This window comes from Watersipora subatra, chromosome 7 (assembly GCF_963576615.1).
Source record: "Watersipora subatra chromosome 7, tzWatSuba1.1, whole genome shotgun sequence".
NCBI classification, from domain to species: Eukaryota; Metazoa; Bryozoa; class Gymnolaemata; order Cheilostomatida; family Watersiporidae; genus Watersipora; species Watersipora subatra.
Window position 1 is genome coordinate 40,311,984 of NC_088714.1, and position 12,039 is coordinate 40,324,022.

Consider the following 12,039-nt stretch of genomic DNA (forward strand, 5'->3'; position numbering starts at 1 on the left):
TAAAATGAAAGTTTAAGTCATGTTTAAAACAATTTTATTACTATTTTTTTATTGCTAATTTTGAACGATGATATAAAACCCCCATATAAAACCCACAAACCCCATGGGGGGGTTTATATCATTGGTTTGAAGTAAACTCGTTGAAGTGGGCTGAGGGCAACTCAGATTTTTTTGGCATATCTATGATAGGGGCCTACATGCTTGAGACTGGCTTACTTGTGCTCTGCTGAAACAAACGGAGTGCGCTGAGCCCGATGCTTCCTACAATACAACCTGCTGAAACCAACAGGAGACAGCTAAAACCAACAAGAGGCAGCTGAAACCAATGCCTTATACATGGCATGTGCCTATTGGAGTATTATATGATCCACGAGTAAAAGTGCATTAACTATTATTGATTGACTAGTTATCAAAAACTTGTCGCCAAATATAGTCTCAATCACTATAGGCCTATACTTAGCTTATTTGCAACTTATCAAATAATATATATGTTGTTGCAGTTACTTAGCTATCGATTACAGCTGGTTGCGTGTTAGGATTTTTGTTCAATAAACTGAACAATATACAAATAATTCCTCATTTTATTTATTCATTATTTCAACGAATATAAAACAGAAACGGAATCGCCACTTGTTAAACGCAGAATTCATGACGCGATTGGATAAGCTGCTGCGCCTGACTGGAAGAGTGAGAGTGAACGCAACGCGATCCAAGGCAGTTTGCATTGTGCTCCTAGAAGTGGGGGCGGAAATGGGCATATTTTATTGAGTTCACTATGGCACTGAAATTGTTTTTTCCAATAAACTATGCTATTCACAGGCTAGTCATAATTTTAGGTACAGTGCACCCTCGAGATACGATGTTAATCCGTTCCAAGGCTGGCATCGTAGGACGAAAAAATTGTATGTAGGGGTATAGAAACCATTGTAATTATACAGTGAAAAAAAAGAAAATAAAAATCGTCCAAAATTTTATAAAAATTCTGTACATATTGAAAATTAGTAACAAAATAGTATGTTAACTTTAGTAACTATAGTTACCTACAGTAGCTGCATTGTATTAAGTGCACCTAGTGATTATAATCTGCAATACTGTAAAATTGTAATCTGTGTACCAAATGCAGATCGTACGGTAACAAGTTCTTACCTTCAAAAGGTACGCATAACATAAACATTGAATTTACTTGAAATAAGTTTAGGTCGCCAAACTCACCTTTAAAACCAAGGTTTAGTATGTATTTTGAACTATTTTAATGAATTTCGGCTGTTATCACGAAATTTTATCCTTCATAAGTTTCTGTCTTCACTTTCATTATAAAATTTAGCGTGTCTGGTATAAACCTTTTTCAACCAGAATTCAATAAGAAAGGCTGAGCGATGCAGTTATCGAAAGCGGTCTCTCACACACCTGACCATTTAATGGCTACCGAAAAGAAAAATGAAATTTTATTTACTATACAGGACGTACATACCTTTGGAGTAACGTGACTTTAGCTTGTATATTGTAGTGAATAAAGCAGAGAAGAGGCAAAAACGTATCAATGCTAATTATGTTGCTGTACACTTGAAGATTAATTTAATACGTAATAAAATGGAATTTTTAGCAGGCTAAAGAAGGTTGTCTAGTCCTGTCCAATTTTTCCTCTAGTTTAAAAGAAAAAAATACTGGTGCAATGCAAAAAACTGCTAGTTAGCTAAAGCTTGTAGAAGGATCCAGAAAAGGTGCTACAGTAGTTTTTCTTGTATGAAATGTGCACAAGAATCAATGTAACCATACATACAAAGTTTGTACGTATATATACCCTAGAGGAAAGGGCTTTAACAAGTTTCAGAAAGTAATGTAAATTTGTCAACTATCTTGAGTAGCTAGTTATATGAGTTACATACATATGATGAATTGTATTCACGTAGGAGATAACAAGCCCACCTGCAAAGACATGGTTAAACAAGAAAATAAAGCATAAAATCAAAAGGAAACAAATAAAATGAATAAAATATGAAAAACATGCCACACAAGAGATAAATAATATATATTATACATGCATTGTTTTAATGTACCAATCCACATCAGTAAATTAAACACTTGAAATATTTTTGCCAATGTGGAGTTTTCTGTATCTTCTATTTCCTTGCCTTTACTAAATGGTTGCTCCTTTTGAATGCTGATCGCGTGCATGACCCAGCTCCTTCAAATCTTCAATCGGAAGCTCTTTCTTGTGCTTGCTTTAATGGAGTTCTTGTTTTAATAATAATTGCAAATGCTGATTGGTTGCGATCATGTTCCTTGACAACGTTAATAATACGGGTGCCTTCTTATTTACGACATCCAACTTTGTTGACATAGAAATCATTTTTCCTTCGTTTTGTAATGTTTGTATCGGTCTCAGATTCCATAACTAATGAATTAAATGTATATACTTGTAGTTATATACGTATGCTGACTTAAAAGTTTATAGTAAAATATATAATAACGCTACAAATGAATATTTGCTCTCGCTTGTGTATTTTACACGAAATTTTCCACGTGGAATGCTGACATGAGAGAAGTCGATCATCGTGTCTCTTCTAAACGTTCTGAAAATGCTTTCGGCAAACTATATGTCGGTGTCTTTTTTATTTGGGTGTGCGTTATCAGCACACCGACTGCCAAATTTTAACTCGTGCAAAACTTCTCAAAATCGTATAGTGAAATAAAATTCGTATAGCGAGGTGAAGATATCACAATGTTTGACTTCGTAAAGGGAAAAAATTGTATATCAGGGTAATCGTATCTAGAGGGTGCACTGTATATTGAGCAAACATTCAATACTTGTGGAGTTTATTGAAAGTACAATAGTCAATCTAGCAGGTAAATCTTATGCCTAATGTCTTAATTGAAAATTCAAATGTACTTTGTCACTAACATTGGCTATCGTTGACTGTTAGATTAACCGCACGGTTGTTACACCAACATTATTCTAGTGATTTCTGAATTCTGAACTCAAATTAACATTTTTGCTTATCTCATGTACAATTTTTATTATATTTCAAGTTCAAATTTCTAGTTTGTCATTCCAGAATTAAACATAATAGTTCAATACATAGAGGAAAAGTTACCAGTGACTGAGTGAGTATCAGGTGATATACTTTTAAAATAATATCATAAAATAAATATAAATATTATTTATATTTATTTTATAATATCAATAAATACATTTATATAATTATATAAAACATAAGATAAATATAAATACTATTTATATTTATTTGTTTTATACTATTATATAAATATATTTATTGATTTATTACAAAATTTAAATTACACATAATTTTATATCGTTATCATAGTTTATCTATATTTTTATATAATATTATGTACAATTAACAATTATACTACTGCGTACTACATACAATACAATAGTGATAAATATATAACTATTATAATATTTTATCATGTCTTATTTTATTAGTTAGCTTTAGTCACAGTGTAATAATTATGATAATTTATTCAATGACATTTTCATTTACTATATTTATATTAAATTTATATTTTATTGTAAATTGTGTATAATATAATATTATTAAATTAATAAATATTAAACTTAAAAATATGTAGGACTATGATATTAAAATTAAATATTTTATAATAACAATAAATCATATAAAAAAATAATACATCTCTATAGCTTATAAAAGCATGCAGCATGCAAAATATTAATTTTAAAATTTTTAATTGAATGACTACTGGTGGCAATATTGATAATTTAATTATTTGATATAACATTATGAATTATATTGATTGGTAAATGAAATGCTGTCACAATATTGTTGGTTATTGTATGTCTAATATTGCAGTATGTTATGTTATTTGATTAAACTGCCATTTAGTACTCTTACAATAATATAATATAATACATGCAGGTTGGTCATGTTGAGATTAAACACCTTCTGGCTACACATTTGGAATATAGAACTTTCTTTTATGTACATATTTACATATACACATTAGTTGCATACATGATCAAATGATATCATCTACCATGTACATTATAACACAATACATTATACCATGTAACCTGGTTAATGTATAACATAATATGAGGGGAATTGTGCACTCATATATATATATATATATTCTGGTGATTAATTTTTTAGGGAAAGGTGTATGAGTGAATAGGGCACATTCTGGGCTTTTCATTAGTTACTCCTGTTAGAGCCTTTGCTTCTAAGGAGTTTGATACCAAAATTAGGCCAAAATTACAACAATTCATATTAGCTCTAATGCCGTAGTTCCAAACTTTCTTGGAGCCATGGACCCCCTGAGGTCCTTATCTAAAAGTCACAAACCCCTTTATGAACCTCATAATATATGTTTATAACAATGCATTGCAAATTGAAATGTTTTATTGTTTATGAATCTTAGTACAGTATATCGCTGAAATTAAAGAGGGAGAGAGAGATAATTACGTGTTTGCTGGTTACAGGTTTTCTTGTTTTGTGCTACTAACTGGAAATCAGGTACTATCCAGCGATTAATGCGCATAGTTGATAAAATCCTGGACCCAAAAACTTAACAAGACAACGCAACTCCAACGTCCCCCCAACCCCCACCCCCCCCCCCCCCCCCCGCGGGAATTGCATTAGCTCTGAAACCCAGGCTAGCACAATCCCATCAGAGCTCGATCATTAAACACCCCACCCCATATGATAGCCATCGCCTATCCTTTTAGGGTTTTATATCATTGATCCAACCACTATAAGAGAGAAATATATGTAAATGATTAGCTAGAAAAAACCAATACTGGCACCAGCCTGTGGACCCCCTCAAAACCTTCTGTGGACCACTGACCTCTATTACCTGGACGGGTCATTGGCTCGGAAAAGTGAAGCCGTTTGGCCGCCATATTGCACTTCCAAAAAGATCTACGCGTGAGAGAGCTAGAATAGCGCTTTGTATACAATCTTACCATCTGTACTTTGTTGTGATTAATTTCCACTATTAAACATGCCTACATGCGCTGCAACCAATTGTTCCAATAGATACTATAAATGATGTGGACTGACATTTCATTCGTAAGTTCAATTATGCTTTCCATGTATTCAAAAAATGAAGTTAGAAGTTCACCTTAGTTGGAAGTCGGTAGCGTGTAACCCTTAGTGTAGTCCCACGTATTATATTTTATGTACGGTTATGTATCGTTTAGCTCACCATTTTGTAAAATATTTTCAGTTGAACAACTACAACAAATACTTTTTAGAGTTTTTCGTGATAGCAACTTGTTTTCATTTTTTATATTCAACCCTTCCTGGAAATAAACCTGATCATCAAAATCTACTCTACAGTCTACCCTCAACATCAGGCTGATGTTAACTGTAGCTGTACTATTAGACTGTAAAGTAGATTTTGCCTTGCTATGTCTAGAATTAAATTGACTTCTCGTATTAACTACTTCTCGTACATTTGCTGCAGATTCCCACTCAGCCGCCGGTCTGTACTTGTACTATGGATGGTCAATATGAAGCGAGATTTGTGGACTCCCACCAAGAGCTCTGTACTCTGCTCTGATCATTTTAAAGAGGCTTGCTTTGACAGGGCAGGGCAAACAATTCGTCTTACTCAGGATGCTGTCCCAACCATATTTGATTTTTCGCCTCATCTTCAGAAGGTACATTATATATGTAAGAAAGAAATATGTATTCTCTGTATTTTTATCCACCTCTGTTTTGATAGCATGTTGTTCAAAACATTCAAGTTTCTACTTCACAAGAGGTTGAAGAGAAGGAGCATCAGCATCAAACAGAATAAATCAACATCATGGTCAGGTTTACTTCCTCTTATAGACCGTTGGCTATTTTCTTTTGAAAGATTTGAGAAAAAAGGCCAATTGTCTGTAGCAGTAAGTAGGCCGCACGTCGCAGAACTACTGAGCAACAGAGATAGTGGCATAAAGAAGAGCAGAAGTTGAAGAAAGCATTAGTAAGGTTGACTTCCTTTTGCATTTGGTAGGCATTCTCTTGAAAGAGTTGAAAATGTCTTTATGCAACTGCCGGAATAAGTCATCAGCACGTCGCAGAACTTTTGAGCAACAGAGACAGCGGCATAAAGAGTTTTTGTTTTCAGTCATTTTTCCCAAATCTGCTTTTTCAGGGACTCCAGGTGCTACCGAAGACTATAGAAAGAAGAAGATACGATATTGTCATGAGATTTTACTTGTATATTCAGAATGTTGAGTAGAATAAAGTGATAGTAACAGATTTTGGCTAAAGCGAGTACCTGTCTTGCTATTCTGTAAATCATAGGTCGCAGTCTTGTCATATCGATCGTTATCAATTTTTTGCTCAAAAATTTGTTTTGTAATCTGTATCTAAACTCTGTTTCTATCAGTGCTAAAAGCACATTATGAGCTTCAATTTGACACCAAGAACAAGCATTTTGGTGTAGCAACTGATTCACAAAATCGAAAAATGTAAAACTAACAAATTTGATGATGGCCATATCTCAAAAACTGCTCAATGATTTTTGTGTGATTAGTAAGTACTTATCTTCCAAACAGTGTGCAAAATCTCGGCTCTCTGTGTCCATTTTGAGCTAAAATAAGCTTTAAACTAAACTCTGTCCATAATTATAACATATATAACATAATTATAATGTTTTTATGTTGGTTTTCTTTTTAATTTATCCCTTGTGAATTTTCGCAAACTTTCCCTTTCAGAATTTATGCAAACCAAGGAAACTCCCGAAAGAAAGATGTGACAGTGCAGCAAACAACCTCCCAGATACTGCTGACAAACCTGCACCATATTTGTGGAGCTGAATGACCACATGTTTGATTGTCCGCCTGATTATAATCATGTCTTTGTCTTGATTAAGTGCATAGCATCATGTTATGTGAAAATTCGCATGCATCATCTTGCCAAAGGCTGTAATGAAAAACTTGGTGGACCCAAAATAAGGAACCAGCTATCAAAGTTGATATCATTCAAACATCAGTAAGGAAACTTTTGAATTCAAGTGATCAATTCAAATGTGTGTCCTTCCAGGCTTCTTCTCATGTACAATTTCAAAATTATATATATATTTATACAGTGCTGTGCAAAATTATGAGACCACCCTCAATGTTTTTAAAAGTCATTAAACGTCTCTATTTTGAACACTGTTACACCCTCAAATTTGCATTTAGTCCTTATAGTATACATATTAACAGACTAAAAATTTTGTGCCAGAGAGAATGGTATAAGGTGCAACTATATGCATAATAAATAGACGCAAATATTTTTAGCTAATCAACTTATCACTTTATGTATTTTTCAAATGGCATATTATTACCCATATCTACATTAAATTAAATGGTTGGTAAATTCATATTTCATTGTTATATTGTAATATCATAAACATTCGGATAAAATGTGATGGGAAATTAATTAATATTTTAAATTTAATTAACCACACTTTGCTTTGATTAGATTTGTCTTACTTTAATCTAGTGCCACTAATCCATTAATTAGATTAAGATTAACGGTTTAATACTTAAATTTATTAGATACCATTGTATAGAGCACAAAATTCTGCACTCATTGATATATATGCTTTTCATGGATATATAATGAAACAACTCAAAATCATAGGTTGTTTCATTATTTTGTACAGAACTGTATATATATATATGTTCATAATCTAATGTTTTATAAAATGTTCATTATATATATCATATATATAACGAACATTATTTTAAATATTTTTAAACATTCAAATAAATTTTAACATTTAAAAAAAAATTTGTATATCATATAGTATATAATGATATATGAAAATGTTATATATATACACATATATATATACACACATATATATATAAATATATATATGAAAATGTTTATAGATATATGTATATCATATACTATATATGTAAATCATTATATATAATATATATAGATATATAAATACCATCTTGCAGCTGGAAATAGAATTATGCATTTTATGTTTTATTGGTGAGAATAAAAAATAGTGGGCTTCATCTAACGTTTAAGTTCTCCTGTGATATTGAAGGAAACTCCTTGGTAATGAAACCTTGTCAAAACGCTAACGCCTTTACAATACAACACTGCGTTACATATCGCTTTTGGAAGTGTAACACGGCCGCCAACCCGCTTCAAGTGCTCGTACCCACGGGAATAAGCAATGAGCCGTCCAGGTTGTATAGGTCAGTGCTGTGGACCCCTAGGGGCCCATGGACCACTAGTTGGGAACCACTGCTCTAATGATATAACTGGATATCCGCCGCCAGTGCTTCACCGGAAGTTGACGAATTCATCCACTCTCACTCTTTCACTCGGTGCTGCGCTGCTAGCATTTATTAACCACGCTTGTTCGGGAGTGCAGTTCGCCTGTCTTGACAAACTGTTGTTTTTGCGGAGTTGTTCTCCGTTGAGTGGGGCGAGCAAAGCAACAATTATTTTGTTGTTTGGCTCGCCGCGTTCGCCGGGGGACAACTCCGTAAAAACAACAATTTGTCAAGGCAGGCTAGAGTACAGTTCACCACAAAAGTTACTATTTTTCACGACCGATTCTATTGGGTAAACTTAAAAATTGTGAACTTATTTATATTTCTAAACAATATTCATTTGCCAAAAACTCTATTTCAGTCGTTAACAATGCCTACGTTGATACATATCTAGTTTAGGAGTTGGCCGGTTAAAAGACGTTTCCTTCGCGAACGCGTTATCTGTTCGGCAATATCCTTGACAACGACCAAATAAAAACGATTAATTATTAAGCCTTAGATCGTATTAGATGAAGTCTATTTTGCAAATCAATATTGAATTTGAGCGAAAATATGGAATTCAGGCTTAACGGACTGGGATATCCCAACAGTTTCGCTTTCCAAAATTTTTGGAAGCACCCTAATGCATTCGTACAATGTTATAATAAAAACGGCTAACAACATTCTCGAACGAAAGAAAATGAACAACTAAACTCAGGTAGTATTTTTGAGCGTTGATACTTGTATACATATCTGCTACATTTTCGTGTGCAGCCTGCGTGTTTTAGAGTAAGTAAGCGTGTTTTTAATTAATTAATTTGAAGTTATGAAGCCACTGTTTGTTCTTGGGATGTTCTTGGAAATTGGGAAAAAACGATTTACGAGAAGTTTTTTGTTATAATGAAAAACTGCTAGACTATTAATAGCAAATGTGAAATAATATTCAAAAGTTCGTTTTTCACAAGCTTGTATTTTTGAAGGATTTAGGTAGTTTTGAGTGCAAAAAGCTGAAGTCAAAGAAATTTGAGCTTGAAAAGAGGTGGGAATGTTGCATAACTTTGAATGTCAGAATGTTTCACATGCAAATTTTTATGTGTTAATCTAAATTTTATTTTTTAAAATATTGATAGAAGTACTACTCATAAAGTTTTCAGTCCATCAAGTAAATAGTGATAGGTATAGTATTTATCACATTGTAGCTGTATAGAAGCTACAGTCTTTCAAACTAACAATTTTTACCTGTTATGCTTCTCATTGTGCTTGTACGTTATAAAACCAGAGATAATGGTGAACTTTACATTGAGTGAACAGCAGCTGAGCTATATAGTAGTAATGCATAATAAAGCTGGTATAACAGTTGAGTTTAAGTAATAAAGCAAGTACATTTGAAGTGGTTAGATCAAATGAGTACTTTAGTACTGATCACATAAAACTAGTATTTAAGTACGTAATGGTCATGCGGCGAAAGGAGAGTTTTAAAACTAGCTATAACTGAAAATTAGTTTTGGTTTCGATAAAAACCAGTAGTATTTTTCAAAGAGTACATCCAAGGTAGTCAAATGTATATGCTTTTTTGATGTTGATAAAATGATAACTATCCGACAGTAAAATAGTTATCTAATTGATGCATCAATGAAATGATTGTATTTATACTAGTTTAACAAGAATGAAGGGTAAATGGCGCAGACAGCCAAATTGTTAGGCTCCTAATATAACATTACCATACAAGTACGTAATTAGGTGCGGAGGATTATCAACAAGATGGCTGATTTTCAATTGACTGAGGACTACAGATGCGGATATTGTTATGAACAGTTCAACTCTATGACTGACCCCAAAGAACTCCCATGTCACCATGTCTTCTGTATAACATGTTTAGAAGAGGACTATTCAGACCATAGAAATATCATATGCAGATCATGTCTGTAAGTAAAATATTCTCTTATCTTCTTAAAGTTTAAAGCAAATATACCTGGTTATTACATAAATGTATTTCATAATTACAAGTATGGTAAAAGATTATTCTGATAAGACAATAGTAATTGATTAAGACATTGGAATCTTGAGGTACAGCAGTAAATATTGAACACACACTGTATATATTTAGTGACTTCTGCTGGAGAGACTTTGTGGTTGAGCACTAAACTGCTATGTATATTACTGCAGAGACGTGGGGGTGTGTGCTTGTGTAAAAATATCAATCTGACAGGTCAAGAAAGAAATGGTTTGGCAACACTGGTGGTACACTGGTGGAAACAGCAAAATCTTTTTAGTCACAGCTTCACACAAGCCAGCGAGCCCCTAGATGAACTTCCAACAAATGCTTTAAAAGCAGCAGTAGTGGATAAATCAACCAAAGTCAAAACATATTGCAAGCTGGTAGAGACTGAGATACTTTAAAAGTGGCAGCTGGCCTCTATATCTCTAAGGGGAAGCTCGCTAGGGAAGTCACCGGCATGGCCACCCGGCATGCTGGGAGCGATGAAAGAGGCACTGCCTGCATGGCCATTGTGTATGGAAGGCTGAGAACGGTGTCACTCACCTCAGAGGCCTGGCCATCAATTTAGAAGCTCCTCAATACACAGGTATTGGGAGAGTAGCAGTAGAAAGGGTAAAGAGAACAGAGCTACAGGGAGCTGGACTAGCGGCCTACCAGAAGCCTGCCTCTAAAGTGACAGAACCTGGTCCCAGCAGTCTTCAGCCTCAAGAACAAACTGGAAAACCAGAGAACAGCGACAGGAAGTGACAGGCTCAAGAGCATCTAATCTAGACCCATATGCTTGTCAGATTAATAGTGGTGCAGAACTCATGAAAGCACAGGCTCTAAATCAGTCCCATTCTGCTAACGATTTCTCCTCAGAAAATTGAAAGTGATGATCTATTCGTATCAGCACTGAGTGCACCATCGACTAGCTGAGTGAGAAAGTGGCGAGTGGATCCTAAAGTCATAGAGGATTGAATAGATGAGAGCATTAGCCACAGCCTTCTGGCTGATAAAACTCACCAACTGCTCTACGGGTTGAAAGACGTAAAAACCAAAAAGGTTTTTGTAGTGAGTCACATCAAAAATGATGCCATGTTAGGGGTGCCATTTTTGGTGGCTCATCTGTGCTCTATGGATTTCTAGAAGCTTGTGGTTTTTGTGGATGAAAGGCCATTGACAAACATGGATAGACACCAGCAGCTGCTTTTGAGCAAAGTGCAGCTGATGAGAAACGTGGTAGTTCTTGCCTTGACTAAAATGGCTATTCCATGCTGGGTCACTAACCAGAACTACTTCCTGTTGGAGACGATACAATGCTGCCAGTGGACCCTGTTAGCTACTAGTATTAACCAGCCAGGTCTGAAGGGAAACATAGTCACGCGGTGCCTCAGTCTCACTGAGCAGCATCAGACGTTCTGAGCTCGTATCACTGTTAAGATTGATACTGGATTAAAAGGACCACCGAATGAACAAAGAATGACCTCTTTTATGCCTGTGCCAAATGGCCCGGGGTGCAAAAGGACTAGAAGCATGGGTGCCAACCCATCTAGAGAACTTGTTTTAGACAAACTGGAAGAATTGTAATGAGCTTTGATAAGCCAAACGATTGGCTGACTTTCTGACACGGCATCAGGCCATCATGGGAAGGTGATAAAGGCTACACTTCCAAGTAGAACACTTCATTCCATGAAAGGAAAGAACTCGACCCATATGTCAACAGCCCCTCTCCCTTTTTCCCATTGACTTGAACCTGAGAAAAGATTGAGACGGAGTGCCAGGTACAGGGCTTTTTAGAAAAAGAGCTTGTTGAACCGAA

At 34.7% G+C, this 12,039-nt stretch overlaps 1 pseudogene; it reads left to right on the forward strand.

Annotated features, from left to right (window-relative positions):
- Positions 1–4,983: 4,983 nt before the first annotated feature.
- LOC137400755 (THAP domain-containing protein 2-like) lies at positions 4,984–10,985 on the forward strand (annotated as a pseudogene).
- Positions 10,986–12,039: the final 1,054 nt, after the last annotated feature.